We start from the raw sequence: 19,724 nt of genomic DNA on the forward strand, positions 1-19,724 counted from the left end.
TAACTTTTAAAAATGAAAATATTTGGTAGTTTTGTAACAAGCCGCCTGCTCCTCTTGCCCACAAACCATTCAGAGTGGCAAGTCTATTTTCATTTTATTTCAATTTTTTTTTTTCTTTTTAAGCGAAGGAAGGGTACGGCGGGGGTTGCTAAATTTTCTACCTACAAGGATGAAGAAAACACATTTTCTGCAGGCATGGGTCTTGACAGCTTGCAAACAACTCGTGCAAGTACCTGGGCCACGACCCACGCCGAGACGCGGTACGTCTCTGGGCAGGACCCAGTCCGCCCAGGTGCAGACCTCCTGTTTTTCCGCGGGGTTGGCAGACCGCGGCCCTGCGTCGGTTTTACGGCCGAGGCGGCGGCAGTGGCGCGTGTGCGGCGGCGGCGGCGGGCGGGAGCGTGGAGGAGGAGAAAGGAACGTTGTCAGTCAGGCCGCCGGAGACCCCGCCGCAGCACGGCAACTATACTCTCGGGTCGAAAGGCCTGAGTGGCTTCGACACGAGGCGCCGAGGGACCAACCGGGCCGAAGAGGGGACTTCACCCTTCCGTATTTTCTTGGGTTTCTGTCCCAGGCGGTGACGTGACGTGCTGACGGCGGGTCCGTGCCGGGGAGCTGGGCCGCTTTTTGTCAGCTCCGAGCTCGGCCCCTCCTCCCTCCCTCCGCCCGCCCCACCAGCCGGAGCCCGGCCCAGTGCTCCAGAGAAAGGCCGGCCTGCGGCACCCGCCACCGTCGCCGACCGCCCGCACCCGGGTCTGGTGAGTCTGGGACGCGGCCGCGGCCGTGGGGCCTAGAGCGAGTGGGACGGCCTGGTCGGCGGCCCGTGTGGCGCTCTTATGCGCTAGGCGGGTCGGTGTGGCGTGCGGCGGCGAGCAGGCCTCAAGGAGGCCGCAGTTAGGCCCGGGAAGGAGCTCGGCTGCCCCGAGCAGCGGCGGAGGCGCGCTCTGTTACCGGGCGGGATCTGGGGGAGGGTCTCCCTGTGGCCCGGGAGGCGGCCGAGGGGCATCGGGTTGGCGCCGCGGCCGGCCCGGGCACCGCGCGTGACTGAGACCTGGCAAGGAGGCGAGGTCTGCAGGCGGGAGGTGAAGGCCGCTGGCCGGCCTGCCCGATTTTCGCTATGTAAATATAGACGGGGGGGGGCGAGGGGGGACAAGATGGCGGCGGATTTACGCCTGCTGCAGGGGAGGGTTGGGAGGGGGAGCCGCCATCTTGAAGGTGGCTTCTGAAGGCGAAATTCCGCTACAGCCCGTGAGGTGGGGTTGGAGAGCGGGCGGCGGCGGCTCGGGTGGCGGGTACCGGCGGCCCGGCACGGCAACGTGTACGCGCGGAGGGGGCGTGCTCGCTGCCTACAGCGGCCGTGGTCCTTCCATTCGTGATGAGCCCTCGGGCTCCAGGCGCTCGGCGGCAGCGCCTCTTTCCTGCCCTGCCTACCGCAGCTCGCTGGCTGGCTGCAGTTTCCGCTGTATTTTAGCCGAGTTGCTGGCAATCACGACCTCGCGCCTTACCCCCGCCCTTGAAGCCAGCCTAGGGCGGTTAGGGCCGATGACCGCCTAGGCACCTGAGCTCACGAAAGCAAATGAGAAATCTAGGAAATTTTATTTTTACTTAAGTAAAGTCGTACATGCTCCTTGACGTGCCTTTCTTACGGTTTTCCACCAGTTGCCTCACTCAGTATCTCAGTAATAAAAAATGAATTTGATGGGAAAAAAGTGCTCGTAACTCTTTTTTGTGCCGCAGGATACAGATACTTCGAAAGCGATTAAAAGTCTGAAGTCTTCTTTTTCTTAGCTGGAAAAATTTTGTTGGAAACTTCCGTTTAAGCGACTAGTGATAATTTTACACTGTATATAGTAAGAGTTGGAAATGAGGTGTTCTTATTGAAATACGATAAAGTGATGCATTATTTACGAGTTTTTGTACCGTGCTGCTGTTTAGATTTTGTCTTATTTGAAAAGTCTTGAGGTACAGTCCCATTCTTTACAGTACTTTACATTGTATATTATTCAGGTTTATTGGTGAACTCTTTAAGCCTCTATGAGCTTTGCGCTGTACTAGTAAAGATTGAAAAAGTTCCGAAAATCGGATGATGCCTGCAAGAAGTTCACTGCTAAGGTTTCATAGGAGTGCGAGGTCTTCATTTGGAGCATTCGGAAAGGGTCCATGAAGTAGGAGGAATTTTAGGAAGGTACTTACTGAAAATTTGTGGGACTTCATTAGGTGGAGATAGAAGTAGGGAAAGGGCATATTTTAAGTTTGAAGCTTCTTCAGAAGACAGCACATATTTAAAGTTTGACTAGAGTGGATGGTATAGGTTAGGGGCATACTGGAAATTGAGACTAGAAAAGGTAGATTCTGAGGTAGACTGATGGAACACCTAAGCTGTGCTTCATATTTATTTGGCAGTTCTGGCTCCAACCATTGGGGAGAACTTTTAAAGTTGAGAAATAATGAAAACTAGTAGTAAGTTGATCAGTGTTTTCTTTACTAGAAAAATTATCGAGTATTGCTGTTTCTTGAATGACTTGTGTGTTCTCGACAGCTGCTTCTTTTTTCTTTTCTTTTTTTAAATAAATTTATTTAATAAAGACTGCGTTGGGTCTTTGGTTGTGCGCCCAGGCTTTCTCTAGTTGCAGTGAGCTCCCCACTCGCTTCTCTTCCTTGCGGTGCACAGGCTTCTCACTGCAGCAGCTTCTCATTGCAGAGCACGGGCTCTAGGCACGCGGGTTTCAGTAGGTGAGGCACTTGGGATTCAGTAGCTGCGTGGCTTCTGGGCTCTAGAGCACAGGCTCAGTAGTTGTGGCGCACAGGCTTAGTTGCTCCATGGCATGTGGGATCCTCCCTGGATCAGGGATGGAACCCGTGTCCTCTGCACTGGCAGGCGGATTCTCAACCACTGCGCCACCAGGGTAGCCCGACAGCTGCTCTTTTTTTCTATCCTAAGTTCTAACATCAAGTAACATTTTGCTCAAAATTATTATATTTCCTCTAGTGAACAAAATTTTAGTTAACCATGGTTCAACATTACAGGAATAATTTAGGAAGTAGGTTTGAAAAAACAGAAGCGTAATTCCTAAAAACACAATAAATAACCTTGACATGGCCTTGTGCAAACCTCTTTCCCCCTGGTGAAGGCAACCGCATCGTGAAAATAATTTTATTACTCTTCTCTAAACCAAGCTTTAAACTTTGTTTTTTCATTTATGAATGTCCTAGATGCAGGTTTCAGAAAGCATGTGTTTCCTAATCTTTCAACAGTGATGCTCCATGAGAAAGATTATCACATTTATCATGATTGGCCATGTTTAGAAAACTTAGAAACTGGACTGAAGGAGACAGATGGGAAGCAAGTTGCTAATGCAGCCTAGTTGTTGAGGTGTGAGGGATGAACATAAACTGTAGAAATAGTTGCTTTATATCTTGACAGCTGGGAAACACAAAGAACTCTGAGAAGATAGAATGGTATGCTGCATAGTACAGCAGAAGCAGATGTTCCAGTACAGCAACAAAGGATGTTCAAGATAATGATTATATTAAACTCAAATGTATAATTAAGAAGACAGGTAAGTGTATGACTTTAAAGCATTTCTATCAGAAATGGTTAAATATATGATGTTTTTTGCTTGAAGGGATAGATTCTGATGACAGGTATTAGCTAGCTGTTTTAATTTATGTGTATTTTTCAAATAGAGGCAGTTTTTCTTTTTTTTAAAAAAGCATACAGCACTTTTTGTAAATGGTTTCTCTGATCCTATTTAATTTGTATTCTCACAGAATAATCTTCGTGTTATTTGTATTTGAGCACATTGTGGCAATTACAAACTTTAAAAAAAAATTCTCAACTCCAGTCTTTCAAATTTTTTTGAAGTCTTTTTATTCTTTTACTTAACTGAGAAAGGTAGATGGTCATTTGATGTAAATGATTGTTCTCTTTAGCTTCATGCTTTTGCTCTGTTTCTACCTAGGCTTTCTTCCATTTCTTTTACTGCAGTGCTCTCCTTCCAAGCCCAGGTGCTCTGCTTAAGGTCTTCCCAGACACTCTGCTGGCTCATTTCTCTCTTCTTAAAATTTTCTTAGGTTCTCTAATCTTCTAAAAATCATCAGTCCTTCCCCCCCCCCACTTATTTCTAAATTCGTTATTTCCCAAATAACGAGACTATTCCACAGTACAATTGGTATGTCACATAAAAGTGTCTTGTGTTTCAGAAACTCTGTGCCTTCTGTCTCTGCTGTGGTTCTTTTTAAAACCTCATGTGGAATCTCCCTTGAGGTCAGTCCTCTATCCTGTTTTCTCCAGTCTTCTCTGGCTTCGCTGTTTCCTCTTGTCTGAGATTCTCACCTAGCATTTCTTGTTGCCTGCTGAACAACTCATTTGCCTTCCTGACACTCCATACTCAATATGGCTAAAATAAAATGTATCTGATACATATTAAGTGCCCATAATATGAGCTGAGAAAGCAGTTTCTTCATAGAATCCCTAAAACAACTCCTGCTTGTTGATTTCTTTCTGTTTGTGACTTTATTTTCCCAGGCTTTTCTTTCTTTTGTGTCCAATAGAACAATACAGACATCTTTAACTTACCATTGAAGCTGTTGTATTCTATTAGTTTATATTTTGTTTTCTTGAGGACCTAACTGTAGAGACAGTTTCTCATCCTGCCTTGTCCCCTTAGCAAAATGATCTGGCGCATGGACATCATTTCCAATAAATATTATTTGAATGACTGAATGCAGAGATTTATATGGAGTTGAATAACTTTTCAGTTGGAATTAGCTTAAACAGTTACTATGTTATGGACAAGGGTATAAATATTAAGGCATACTGTGTCCACATTATAAAGGTACAAAGTCCAAATGGGAGCTCAGGATAACCTTCCCTGCCTGCTTTATTCTCCTCTCCTTCATATTCTTCACCTGATAGGAATATGGACAGTCCATTCTTATTATTTTTCAGTACAACATTTTATAAAATTATGCAGGAGTCCTGATGTGGAAAAGTTTGAGAAATTCCTAGTCTAATTTCATAGTAGACTTGTATTTTAGTAAATAAATAGGCCGTGGCTTATTTATTCATTAATAGTTACAGTTAAGTTTTAAGTTGTTTGAATTTTCAGAACAGTGCTGCTCTCTTTGTACATAACTCTTCTCTCTTGGGTTTATGATATAAATGGAATTGGTACACTGAAGTGTATATATATGCATTGTCAGCTCTACTGGGAATTGCCAAGTTCTTTCCACAGTGGTTGTATTTAGTTGATACTGAATTGTGAGTCTCTGTTTCTTCATAGCACTGCCAAAGACTTAACAGTTTAATTTCTTCCAGTTTCCAGGGATTAGATGTTTTCTGATTGTCGCTTTAACTTTGTGTCAGTCAGAATACTAGTGAGGTGGAGCCTTTTTTTCCCCCATGTAAGTGAAATCATACAGTATTCGTCTTTCTCTGACTAATTTTACTTAGTCTCATATCCTCTAGGTTCATGCATGTTGTCACAAATGGCAATATTTCATTCTGTTTTATGGTTAACATTCCACATCTTTATTCATCTGCATGGTGCAGTTAGGTTGCTTTCATACCTTGGTGATTGTAAACAGTCCTGCAGTAATGAACATTGGGATGCATGTTTTTCTCTAATTAGTGTTTTTATTTTGATAAATTCCTAGGAGTGTAATTGCTGGATCATATGGTAGTTCTATTTTTAATTTTTTGAGGAATCTTCATACTGTTTTTCACAGTGGCTGCACCAATTTACATTCCCACCAACAGTGCATGAGGGTTCCCTTTTCTCCACACCCTTTTGCCAATACTTGTGATTTGTTGTCTTTTGGATACTAGTCATTCTGATTGATGTGATGTGATGTGATCCCTCATTGTGGTTTTGATTTGTATTTCCTTAATAATTAGTGATGTTGAGCATCTTTTCATGTGTCTGTTGGCCATCTGTATGTGTTTTTTGGAAAAATGTCTATTCAGATTCTCTGCCTATTTTTTAAAAATTAATTTATTTTTGGCTGTGTTGGGTCTTCGTTTCTGTGTGAGGGCTTTCTCTAGTTGTGGCAAGCGGGGGCCACTCTTTGTCGTAGTGCGCGGGCCTATCGTTGCGGAGCACAGACTCCAGACGCGCAGGCTCAGTAGTTGTGGCTCACGAGCCTAGTTGCTCCGCGGCATGTGGGATCTTCCCAGACCAGGGCTCGAACCCATGTCCTCTGCATTAGCAGGCAGATTCTCAACCACTGCGCCACCAGGGAAGCCCCTCTGCCTATTTTTTAATTGGGCTGTTAGTGGGGTTTTGTTTGTTTGATGTTGTGTGACTTCTTTTTACATTTGGATATTAATGCTCTATTGGATATATCCTTTGCAAATATCTTCTCCCATTCAATTGGGGGCCTTTTCGTTTTGTTGGTATTTTCATTCCCTGTGCAAAAGCTTTTTAGTTTGAAGTAGTCCCACATCTGTTTATTTTTATTTCCCTTGAAGAGGGAAATAGAAGAGAAATAAAATTTCTCTTTTTTATGCGTGTAAAAAAAATACTAATGTCAAAGGGTTTGCTGCCTGTGTTTTCTTCTAGAATTTTTATGGTTTCAGGTCTTACATTTAAGTCTTCAATATGTATTGAGTTTATTTTTGTGCATGGTGGAAGAGAGTAGTCCAGTTTGATTCTTCTGCATGTAGCTATCCACTTTTCTCAACAGCTTTTATTAAAGAGGCTCTCTTTTCCACATTGTATTATTTTTGCATCCCTTGTTACAGATTAATTACATGCAAGTATGGGCAGTTCCTTTGTACGTAACTTGTTTGTAATATTTTGTCTTTAACTTTTACCATTTTAATTACACTGTATCTTGATGTGTTCTTCTTTGGGTTAATCCTGTATGGGACTTGCTTTGCTTCCTGGACTTGGATGTCTGTGTCCTTTCCCATTTTAGGGAAGTTTTTGGCTATTATGTCTTCAGATATGATCTCTGCCTCTTTTCCTAATCTCTTCTCCTTCTGGGACTCCTGTAATGTGAATATCAGTACACTTGAAGTTGTCCCAGAGGTCTCTTAAACGATCCTCATTTCTGTTCATTCTTTTTCTTTTTTCTGTTCAGCCTCAGCAGTTTCCACTAGTCTGTCTAGTCACTGATATGTTCTTCTGTATCATCTAATCTACTGTTGATTCTTTCTAGTGTGTTTTTCATTTCAGTTATTGTATTATCTCTATTTGGTTGTTTTTTGTCTTCTAACTCTGTTAAAAACTTCTAACTTCTCACTCTGTGCATCCATTCTCCTCCCAAATTCTTTGACTGTCTTTATGATCATTGCCTTGAACTCTTTATTGAGTAGATTGCCTATCTCCTTCATTTAGTTCCTCTGGGGTTTTATTTCTGTACATACAGCAGCTGGCTGTGGAGTATTAGTGGGTCTTAGGGCTACTGCTGACCCACTAGTGGGCAGAGCTGAGTGCTGGGGTCTCTAACTGCAGGGCCAAAGGTGTCCTGGAGTTGGTGTTAGCCAGCTGGTGGGCAGGGCCTGGTTCTGATGGCCAGATGTGAAGTCCCATGAGGTTCCCAGGCTGGGTGGTCCCGTGCTAGTGCCAGTGCACTTGTGTGTGTGGTTGATTCCCAGGGCAGCTATGGGCTGAAGGGCCTTAAGATTAGCTGGCCTCCTGGTGGTTGGGGCTGTGTCCCTTCCTGGCTAGTTGCTTGGACTTCCTGGTACTGGTGCTGACAGACTGGTGGCTGGGCCAGGTCCCAGTGCTAATAAGCTAGAGGGAGGGCTCCAGAGTGGTGCTTGCCAGCACCAGTGTCCACATGGTAGAACAAAGCTCCCAAGAATGGCTGCCTCCAGTGACTGTGTCCCCAGGGTGAGCTCCATTTGTCCCTTCTTTTCCAGGAGACTCTCCAAGATCAGATATCAGCATATGGATCTAACCTGGGTGTCTTTCAAATCACAGCTTCTGTATGTGCCCTTTAAGAATGGAGTCTAGGGCTTCCCTGGTGGCGCAGTGGTTGAGAGTCTGCCTGCCGATGCAGGGACACGGATTCGTGCCCCGGTCCGGGAAGATCCCACATGCCGCAGAGCGGCTGGGCCCGTGAGCCATGGCCACTGAGCCTGCGCGTCCGGAGCCTGTGCTCCGCAACGGGAAAGACCACAACAGTGAGAGGCCTGCGTACCGCAAAAAAAAAAAAAAAAGAATGGAGTCTATTTCCCGCATTCTTCTAGGTCTCCTCAGAGTAAGCCCCACTGGGTTTCAAAGTCAGACATACTGGGAACTTGTCCTCCCAGTGCAAGACCGCCAGGCTGAGGAGCCTATTGTGGTGCTCCAATTCTTTACTCCTTGGGAAGAATCTCTACAATTGTGATTATCATCCCATTTGTGGGTCACCTACCCAGGGATATGCATAGGCCTTGACTGTACTGCATATCCACCACTTCTGTCTCTTTGTGGTTCCTTCTTTGTATCTTTAGTTGTGGAAGATCTTTTCTACTAGTCTTCTGGTTTTTCTCAACAATACTTGCTCTGTAGATATAATTTTGGTGTGTGTGTGAGAGGAGGTGAGCTCAGGGTCTTCCAACTCCTCAAAATCTTAGTAAGTATTCTCTTATTCTTTGTAGAATTGTTTTAGTTGTCTTTTTCCTTTAACTTTTTTTAGACTTTTTATTTCAGTTGGAAAAATTATTAGATTTTTGTATTTGCATCAAGTTTATACAATACATGGACATATATATATGCCTTTGATGAACATGGTTTATTTCTGTAGGCTTATTAAAGTCCTTTTATAACATTTTCTCCATCATCATTATCGTCTTTGCCATTGTCATCAAACACTTATTGTGTGCCAGTACTGTTCTTCAGACAGTACTAATATAATAACTTTTAAAATCTCCCTACCATAATTACACATTTCATTTATTTATTTATTTTTGGCTGTGCTGCATGACTAGTGGGATCTTAGTTTCCCAACCAGGAATTGAACCCTGGCCCTTGGCAGTGAGGGCTCTGAGCCCTAACCACTGGACAACCAGGGAATTCTCAATACACATTTTCTTGTATCCTAAGTTTGCCATGAAACTTTGAAACCCCAGGGATTGAAACCCATAATCTTAGTGGAGGTAGAATTTTAATTTTACCATCTGGCTCCAGAGTCTACACCTATACCATACTATATATTGCTTTTCATATATGCATTGTTAACTGTATTGTGTTACGTTGTGTAACTTTTGTGGCCATAGTGAATAGCAGTTTTTTAAAAGTAACAATTTCAGTTTATAATTTATAACAGACTCTGTTGACATGCAGAAATGGACTATGCAAACTTTCATTATTAAATGTATGACCATACTGCATAGTTTCTGAGGTGCACCTTCCCCCTTATAGGTCAATATCTCTGAAATTGAAATGTATTTATCACAGCCTGCAGTATTCAGGAACTACCCATTTTGTATCCCTCCACATGAGTTACAGTCATTATTGGTTACTACATACATTGCTAATACTTATCAGACAGTACTCTTGAAAGTAGAATAAATTGCTCTTGGAAGAGTTGAAAAAAGTTAAACAGCAGTCAGAGCCTGGGTTGTTTGATTCATATTTCAGTCATAGGATACGTGGTCATACATTGAGAGTCTTTTTATCACAAAATTTCCAACTTTGAAAAGAAGCTGCTTAACTTACTTTAGCAAAAATGAAATAATGACTTTAGTCAAAAAATAAAGTGCTGGCATCAAAGTTTGAGAAGTAAGTGTCATTGACTTGAAAGAAGATTCTACAGATGATAATTAAGGGATGCTTCATCAACACCTTGTTGCTGGGAGAAAACTGTAGTTAGACATGGACATTGTACAGCTTTGAGCAGAAAAGTGAGCCACAGTAGCACCCTGAATGTGATGTGAAGAAGTTTTAATATTCTAAATGCATTTCTTTTGGTTATTTTTCACACACATGCCAACTCCAATATGTATTTTACAGTTATAAATGATGACAAATTATATCATTTTACTGAGCAGTAGTTTTTCTTAGTGGTATGTAAAATAATGGTTCATCTAATAATTAAGAGCATCTTCAGAGTCCATGAAATCCAGTAGTGATACTAGTTAGTGGACTTTTTGCATTTTCTCTGTAATTGTGTTTTCTGTTAATAATGATGTTAGATTCAGTTTTTAATGGTATAGGTACTTGAAAGAGTGTTTCCAGTGTTTTTTTCTTTAAATATTGATACTGCAGTGTTCTCTTAGGTAAATATTCTTTAAATTCTCTTCCTTTAGCGTTTAGAAGTTTTTATCATAAAGAGGAGTTGAATTTGGGGGATGCTTTGGCCTGCATCTGTTGATTTTTTTTTTCCTTTGATCCATTAATGTGCTGAATTTTATTAATGGATTTCCTAACTTTAAATTCTCTTTGAATTTTCTGTATAGTTAGTATTTACATTTCCATATCATTGTGCTATAATTTGTCCCTTATTTCTCAAGATCTTTTTAAACACTAGCTGACAAACTAATTCTTTCTACTTCTGTTCTTCCAGTTATTCAACTTAAATGTTAAATATTGCTTAACTTGATTTCAGGTAATGAACGTTAATCAGTATGCTTACCTTCTTTCTAAACTTCCATTTGAAGATAGGGTTTGCTGACTAGAAAAAAAAAAAGGAAGTTTAAAATTCACTGTGCCAGGTAATAAAAAGATTAGCTGAGGGATGGATAAGGGGAAAAAAAAAGATGGTTAGGACTTTACTTAAGATAGAATGAAAGTTAACTTTAAAATATTAGAGGAAAACTAGATAGATTTAAAAGGATAACAGTGAGAGGTTTTTTAAAAATACAATTTTTAAAATATTAAATTTTTTTTTGAGAATTTTTATATGGAAGAAGGCTAGACTATGGAAAACTAGAATAAGTTTTTTGTTGTTGTTTTTTTGCCACCCTTTGTGGCATGTGGGATCTTAGTCCCCAACCCGGCGTCGAACCGATGCCTCCTGCAGTGGAAGCATGGAGAGTCTTAACCATTGGACCACCAGGAAAGTCCCTAGAATAAAGAATTTTTAATATATAGTGATGAAACAGCTTGATATTTTATCTCTGTGAATGAAATTTAAAAATTTGCAATTATATTTGTTTCATCTTTTAAAAACTAGATTTAGTTCTAATTTTAACAGTGCACTAATTCTCCAAATGAAGAGAATAAATAGAGGTGGATTGTATTTTGGCATAATTTTCTGACATAATTGTGAGCCATCATTATATAGCATTTTCACTTCATACTGGAATTGCAATATGAAAATTGTATGTCAGTTTTCTAAGACCTTTGCTAGGCTTAATCTTGTGGATATTTTTGTTTCTCTAGCTGTTAATTAGTCTTCCTATAGATTTTAATTTAAGTCAGTGGCCATGACTGTGACTGAGCATTTCTTTTTCATTTTCACCAACTTTTTTACATCTTTTGTGCTTTATGTTTTCACTTTAAATATAATTGCTTTGTGTTTAGTTTGTATTATCATTATGTTTAAAGAATTGATCTGTCATACTAATTAACAAAGATAATGTGTTTTGAGTGGAAAGCAGAGTTTACAGTTATGTGGAAGAAATGTTTTTTTTTTTTTTTTTTTTGCGGTACGCGGGCCTCTTACTGTTGTTGCCTCTCCCATTGCGGAGCACAGGCTCCGGACGTGCAGGCTCAGCGGCCATGGCTCACGGGCCCAGCCGCTCCGCGGCGTGTGGGATCTTCCCAGACCAGGGCACGAACCCGTGTGCATGCATCGGCGGGCAGACTCTCAACCACTGTGCCACCAGGGAAGCCCGGAAGAAATGTTTTGAGTTCATTAGTTGAGTGAACTCCAAGCAGTTTTCTTGTTCACCCGTATTGTTAAACTATTGTATATTTTTAAACATATACAATATAGTCATTTTAATGAACAGCATTTAAAAAAATTATATATAAACAACAGTTCTGTGGGGTGTGCACATATCACTTCAGTGCCAGTGGCACATTAAATACTTTCATTCTTAAGACTTTTGCTTTCTCCTGCAACTATTAGATCTGCTGAGATTCGGGTAATAAACATTCAAACAACTTAAATAGGCTTCAGAAGATACTGTGAAATAATTGAAACTAGAGAATAAGAGTCTTAGAAGGATTAAAAAAGTAAAATAGATAACATGTTTATGAGAAATGAGTAAAGTCTCTTTGTGTCCTTGAGCACATTTCTTAGGTTTCAAAGCTTCAATGTCATTAATTGGAAAATGGGGCTGGTAATATCTACCACTAGTTCAGGTAAAGATAAAATGAGATAATTTATGCAAAGACTTTAGTACAGTTTCTGAGATCTAGCAAATTATTTGCAAATGACAGCTTTTTTAAGGATGGAAACAGAATAGATTAAAATAAGCATGAATACAAACTAAAAAGTGTACACACTGGACTTTCCTGACTTTGTTAGCTAACAAAGTAGAAGTAATGGTAGACTAACATCTAGTACTTTAATAAAACAATGTAAGACCTTTTTCACAAACATATTAAATTTAAGGATTCATAAATTAAAGAAGAGTAGTAGATTGGAAAAAGTTAATATTTTAAGGATGTCAATTCTTCCCAAATTGGTCAGTATAAATTAACAGAGTCCCAGTCAATCCCCGTTAAAGAGAGGTTTAAATATATGGCAATAAGGACGAATATACCACACACATATACTGATAGGTCTTTAAAAAGTCAGTGAGGTAAAACTCAGCTGAGAGATGTATAAAACTCATAAGCAGCATATTAACAAAAAAGCCCAAACGTTCATTTTTCAGTAAAATTACAAATTTTAAAAATACTAATTTCCAGTGCTCATTGGGTTTTAGGGAAGTGTAGTACTTTTACATTACTGGTAAAAGCATAAAAATTGTTAGGAGAGTTTTGTGGAGAGCGTCTTAACAATATCTATCGGGGTTTTTTCTGTTTTGTTTTTGCTGTGCCATGTGGCTTGTGGGATCTTAGTTGCCTGACCAGGGATCAAACCTGGCCCTGGCAGTGAAAACTCCAAATCCTAACCGCCAGACCGCGAGGATATTCCCTCAAATTTTTACGTGTACAAAACAGTCTGACTCACGTGACCTTCTTTACAGTTTTCCTATAGAATATCCACCAAAATGTAAACGACACAGCAAAAAAAAATGTGCTGTCACAGTGTTGCATACTAAAATACTGAGATAGATGCAGGCAGTATTCATGTCTCATTTTGAACTTCGCTAAATTAAGTAGAGCCTACTCATAACCAACTGAATCTGCTTAAAGGGCAAATTATGGAATTTACCATACTTTTTAAAAATCTAGAAGGAAATGGAGCATCTCTTAATAATTCTTACCTGCTGAGGAAAAGTAGCCCTCTTGAGGAACATTAATCATAATGGTGGTAAGATGTAGAGGTAGTTTATTTAAAATGCATTATTACCTAATCTGATATTGATCGTGTTGGCCTCAGGTATTCAACACATTCACTCATGTGACTAACCATTACCCTGATTTTTTAAATGACATTATGAGTAACACAGAAGCCTCACTCCTGTCCCCTTCCCAGTAAATTATTCCTCCCTTTGCAAGAAAGAACCACTATTCTGACTTCTGTTACCATTGATTTGGTTTTTATTTTTGTGTGTTGGGCTTTCCAGAGCAACATTATGCCTGGAAGAGTTATCCATGAAATTGCTTATAGCAGTTAATTCATTCTTATTGTGTATAATAATGAGTTGTATAAATATTCCATCATTATCTATCCATTCTGATATTGATTAACTTCAGAGAGTACTGTTGGAGAATGTACATTTATTGGATTGGCCAAAAAGGTCATTTAGGTTTTTCTGTAAAATCTTAACAGAAAAGTCGTCACGAACTTTTTAGCCTACCCAGTACATGCTTTGGTGCTGGTAGTAAACAGTAATTTGCTAGGATTTTAATTGAATACAGAGGTTAATTTAGGGGAAATTGACATTACAGATGCAGTGTTTTCTAGAGCAAGAGAATTCTCCATTTGTCTTCTAAGAAGAATCTCACTAGAGTTTTCAATTAACATAGCCAATCATGTATTTAAGTGGTAAAAAATCTATTGTCTTTAATAGTACTAATTTTGTACTATTCTACTTTTCTGAACTGGTTATGATGATAGTATTTCTGTTGGTTTTTTGGATTTCTTGGATATATAAGGTATAAATCAGAAATTTGACTATAATCATGCATTTACTTATCTTACCTAACTGAATTGGTTAGCAGTTTCCGGTATTAAAATACAATATGTTAAAAGGCATCTTAATCTTCTGACCTTTGTGAGAATGTAGTGGTTCATCCCTAAGTTCAAGGTATGCAGTTTTACTTTAAAGTAATGCAAATATCATTCCTCTGTATTATGTGAGCTGATTTTATTTGTGTAATAGAAACCTTTGGTAGCAGGTTAGACTGATTTTGAAATCTGAAGTGCATAATTATACACTTGGGCACACATTTTTATTGTGTTAAGACATATCTTTTTTTCTACTGGAGTGAATATTTTTAAGTAAAAAATCAATATTGAATTTCAACTTTTTGACATCTTTAAGAGTATCGTAGTTTTTTACTTGCAGCCCATTGATATGGACTAATTGGCTCCATCCTGATTTCTTACTTTGTTAAGGGATGTGTTTGTGTGTTTCTCTTTCAGATTATGGATCATATTTGCAAATACTTGAACTGGTGTCATAAGTAATAGAGTTTGGGAGTGGTTTGATTTATTTTTTCAGGTTTGGTTTTGGAGATTTGTTGACTTTGCCAAAGGAATTGTAAAATGCTGTAAAATAATTCATAAAGCTTTAGAATTATTTGTTTTTGGAACTTGTGAAAAAATTCACCTATGAAAGAATTTGGGTTTCAAGCTGTTTGAAATGTTAACATTAGACAAGTTATTGTATTTACTTTTATGATTGCTTGAGTTTTCTATCTCTGGTTAATACTGGTAAATTTTAAAAAATTAATCATTTTTGGCTGTATTGGGTCTTTGTTGCTGCACATGGTCTTTCTCTAGTTGCGGCGAGCGGGCGCTACTCTTGGTTGTGGTGTGTGGGCTTCTGATTGTGGTGGCTTCTCGTGGAGCATGGGCTCTAGGTGGGTGGGGTTCAGTAGTTGTGGTGCACGGGCTCAGTAGTTGTGGCTTGCAGGCTTGTGGGATCCAACTCGCAGGCAAGTTGCTCCATGACATGTGGGATCTTCCCGGACCAGGGCTCGAACCTGTGTCCCCTATATTGGCAGGTGAATTCTTAACCACTGTGCCAGCCAGGGAAGTCCCGAGAGGCTATTTTCATCTCCTAGGATCAGGAAATACGGGGCTGAGAGTGAATAAAGATCATGGGAATAAGAGAAAGGAACAGATAATTGAGTAGTTGGGAGGGAAAGAATAGGCAAGATCAGACATCCCAACTGACAGGGAAGGAAGAAAAGGTCATAGTGATCACGTCTGGAGGAAGCTGGGTTTTATCCAAATGAAATATTCAGTAGATAGTGTGGTGGAAGAATTAGGTCCAAGCCTAGTCTGAGTATGTAGATTTGGGGAATTATCTTTCTGCATATGGTAGTTGAAACCATAGGAATAAAGAGAAAGTAGAAGAAGACATGGCTGATTGCACAACCTTGGGCAAGACAGTAAAGGCTGAGGAGTGACACAGTAACCAGAACTTGGGAGAGTGGGAAGAAAACTAGGGTGTCACTTAAAGACTGAGAAACAAGAGAATTTCAAAACTGAGGGTATTCTCTCTCAAATGCTAATGGGGTGAATGAGAAAAAGGGTTATTCTTTAACCTACGGTTAACCCTACCATTCGTTGAAATATCATTGACATATAACATTATGTAAGTTTAAGGTGTACAGTGCAATGATATGATGCCAGTATGCATTGTGAATTGGTTGTAAACACCTCTGCCTCATCACGTATTTACATTTTCTGTGTGTGGTGAGAACATTAAGTTTTGACATCTTAGCTGCTTTGAAGTATGTAATACAGTATTGATAACTGAAGTCACCATTTGGTATATTAGATCCCCAGAACTTATACCTGAAGTTTGTACTCTTAGACCAACATGTTCTCATTTCCCCAAACTCTCCTGCTCCTGATCCTAGTCTTTATTTCATTGTATTTATAGATGGGCATACCTGCTCTTACTGTATTTTGCTTATTGCACTTCACAGATACTGAGGTTTTTACAAAATGAAGGTTCTGGCAACGATGTGTCAAGCAAGTCTGTTGGAATCATTTTTCCAACAGCATTTTGTCATTTCGTGTCTCTGTGTCACATTTTGGTAGTTCTCTCAATATTTTAAACTTTTTTGTTATTATTTGTTATGATGACCTGTGATCTTTGATGTTACTATTGTAATTGTTTGGCGGCACCAGGAACTGCACCCATATAAGACAATGAACTTAATAAATGTTGTGTGTGTTTTGACTGCTTCACCTCTGGGCCATTCCCCATTCTGTACCTTTTCTCAGGTCTCCCTATTCCCTGGGACACAACAATATGTAATAAAAGTAGACCTGCATGAAAAGATGCTCAACATTGCTAATTACTAGAGAAAGACAAATTAAAACTACAATGAAGTGTCATCTCACACCGGTCAGAATTACTGTTGTCAAAAAGTCTACAAACAATAAATGCTGAAGACGGTGTGGAGAAAAGGGAACCCTACTACATGGTTGGTGGGAATGTAAATTGGTGCAGCCAGTGTGAAGAACAGTATGGAGATTCCTTAAAAAACTACAAATAGAGCTGCCATATGATCCAGCAGTCCCACTCCTAGGCATATATCCAAAGGAAGCTCTTAATTCCAAAAGATACATGCACCCCACTTTCATAGGAGCACTGTTTACAGTAGTCAACACATGGAAGCAACCTACATGTCCATCAACACAAACATGGATAAAGAAGATGCAGTGTATATACACCAATGGAATATTATTCCACCATAAAAAAGAATGAAATAATGCCATTTGCAGCAACATGGAGAGACCTATATACATCATCATACTAAGTGAAGTCAGACAGAGAAAAACAAGTATTGTATGATACCACTTACGTGTGGAATCTAAAAAATAATACAAATGAGTTTATTTACAAACCAAAGCAGACATAGAAAACAAACATGGTTACCAAATCAGGGGTGGGCAGTGGTAAATTAGGAGAATGGGATTAACATGTACATACCACTATATGTAAAATAGATAAAAACGATTTACTGTATAGCATCAGGAAATTATATTCAATATCTTATAATAACATAATGGAAAAGAATATGATAAATAATATGTATACATATTCAGTTATGTACACTGGAAAGTAACACAGAATTGTAAGTCAACTATAATTCAATTAAAAAAAAAAGGAAAGGAAAAATAATTAGGAGTGAGAACAGTCATTTGATGAAGTGAACTTTGTTTATTTTAAGAAATTGCCACAGCCCTCCTGCAGCCACCACACTGATTAGTCAGCAGCTATGAAGATCAAAGCGCAAGACCCTCCATGAGCAAAGATAAGGACTAGCTGAAGCCTCATATGATGGTTATTGTTTTTCAGCAATGAAGTATTTTTAAATTAAGATATGTATTTTTTTAAAGATATAATGCTCTTACATACTTAGTAGACTACCGTACAGCATAAACGTAACTTTTGTATGCAGTGGGAAGCCAAAAAATTCATGTGACTTCCTTTGTTGTGGGGCTCAGGACCTGAACCCAAAATATCTCCACGATATGCCTATAACACATTTTCTTTACTCATTCATCACTAAGCTTGTTTCCGTATCTGGGCTATTGCAAATAATATAGCAGTCTCTGCCTTATCTGAAGGTTCACTTTCTAGGGGCTTTAGTTACCCTGGTCAGCTGTGGTTGGAAAATATTAAATGGGAAATTCTGGAAATGAACAACTCTTAACTTTTAAATTGCATGCCATTCTGAATAACATGTTGAAGCCTCTTGCCATCTGGCTCTGTCTCAGCTGGGACGTGAATTATCCCTTTGATCTGTGTATCCTGCCCCTTAGTCATTTAGTAGTTTTCTTGGTTTTCAGATCTACTGTCATGGTTTCACAGTGCCTGTTCTCAAGTAACATTTGTTTTACCTAATAATGACCCCAAAGCACAAGAGTAGTGATGCTGGCAATTTGGAAATGCCAAAGACAAGCATGAAGTGCTTACTGAAGGGAAAAGGTAGCAATTTGGGAATGTGAAAAAGAAGCCATAAAATGCTTCTGGGGAGAAGGTGAAAGTTCTGGACATAATAAGGAAAGAAAAATTGCTTAGGTTGCTAAGATTTACATTAAGAATGAATATTCTATCCATGTATAAAATATCCTATCCAGGAAAAAAAAGTTCCTCGTGGTTTTACTGTCACACGTCAGACTGCAAAAGTTACAGCCACAATGCATGATAAATGCTTAAAAAGGTATTGAATTCGTACAGTAAAATGCTCTGAGAGACCACATTCACGTAACTTTGTTTACAATACATTGTAATCATTCTATTTTATTAATACTTAACTGTTGTTAATCTCTCACTGTGTCTGAAAGTTACACTTTATCATAGGTATGTACTTACAGGAAAAAATATAGAATGTATAGCTTTGGTACTGTCTAAATTTCAGGTATCCAGTGGGGGCTTGAAACCTGTCCTGGTGGCTAAGAGGGTAACTGCTGTTTTTTAGTGAACATGGCACTGCAGATATCTTTTTGACATAGTGATTTTATTTCCTTAGGGTATATACCCAGAACTGGAATTGCTGGATCTTATGGTAGTTCAATTCTATTAAGTTTTTAAAATTTATATTACATTGCAGTATACTTGATTTACAGTGTTGTCTTAATTTCAGGTGTACAGCAAAGTGATTCAGTTATACATATACATATATCTATTCTTTTCAGATTCTTTTCCCATTTAGGTTATGAAAGAATATTGAGTAGAGTTCTCTGTGCTATACAGAAGGTCTTGTTGATTATCTGTTTTATATATAGTAGTGTGTGTATGTTAATCCCAAGCTCCTAATTTATCCCTCACCCCACTTTTCCCCTTTTGTAATCATAAGTTTGTTTTCTAAGTCTGTGAGTCTGTTTCTCTTTTGTAAATAAGTTCATTTGTATCATTTTTTTTTAAGTTTCCTCCTATAAGTCAGCGGTCCCCAACCTTTTTGGTACCAGGGACCAGTTTCGTGGAAGACAGTTTTTCCACAGATGGTGGGAGGTGGGGGGTGGTTTCGGGATGATTCAACCACATTACATTTATTGTGCACTTTATTTCTATTATTATTACATTGTAATATATAATGAAATAATTATACCACTCACCATAATGCAGAATCACTGGGAGCCCTGAGCTTGTTTGCCACTCACTGATAGGGGTTTGATACGAGACTGAAAGCAATTGATTTATTATGGTCTCTGTGCAGTCAAACCTCTCTGCTAATGGTAAACTGTGTTTGCAGCTGCTCCCTAGCACTAGCATCACTGCCTCAGCTCTACCTCAGATGGTCAGGCATTAGAGTCTCATAAGGAGCATGCAGCCTAGATCCCTCGCATGTGCAGTTCACACTAGGGTTCACACTCCTATGATAATCTGATGCTACCGCTGATCTGACAGGAGGTGGAATTCAGGTGGTAATGTAAGCAGTGGGGGGCGGCTGCAAATACAGATGGAGCTTTGCTCGCTCGCTCACTCACCTCTGTGGACTGGTAATGGTCTGTTTCCCGGGGGTTGGGGATCCCTG

General features: G+C 39.5%; 1 protein-coding gene across 1 annotated transcript in view; it reads left to right on the forward strand.

Annotated features, from left to right (window-relative positions):
• Positions 1 to 670: 670 nt before the first annotated feature.
• LOC114905948 (zinc finger X-chromosomal protein-like) overlaps positions 671 to 19,724 on the forward strand; it is a 54,962-nt gene continuing 35,908 nt past the window's right edge. Inside the window, exons 1-2 of the mRNA XM_029240295.1 lie at positions 671 to 758; positions 3,425 to 3,560. The gene's annotated coding sequence lies outside the window, so the exon portion shown is untranslated. The remainder of the gene's footprint in view (positions 759 to 3,424; positions 3,561 to 19,724) is intronic.

This window comes from Monodon monoceros, unplaced genomic scaffold, assembly GCF_005190385.1.
Source record: "Monodon monoceros isolate NGI ecotype Baffin Bay Population unplaced genomic scaffold, NGI_Narwhal_1 Super_Scaffold_22, whole genome shotgun sequence".
Taxonomy (NCBI): Eukaryota; Metazoa; Chordata; class Mammalia; order Artiodactyla; family Monodontidae; genus Monodon; species Monodon monoceros.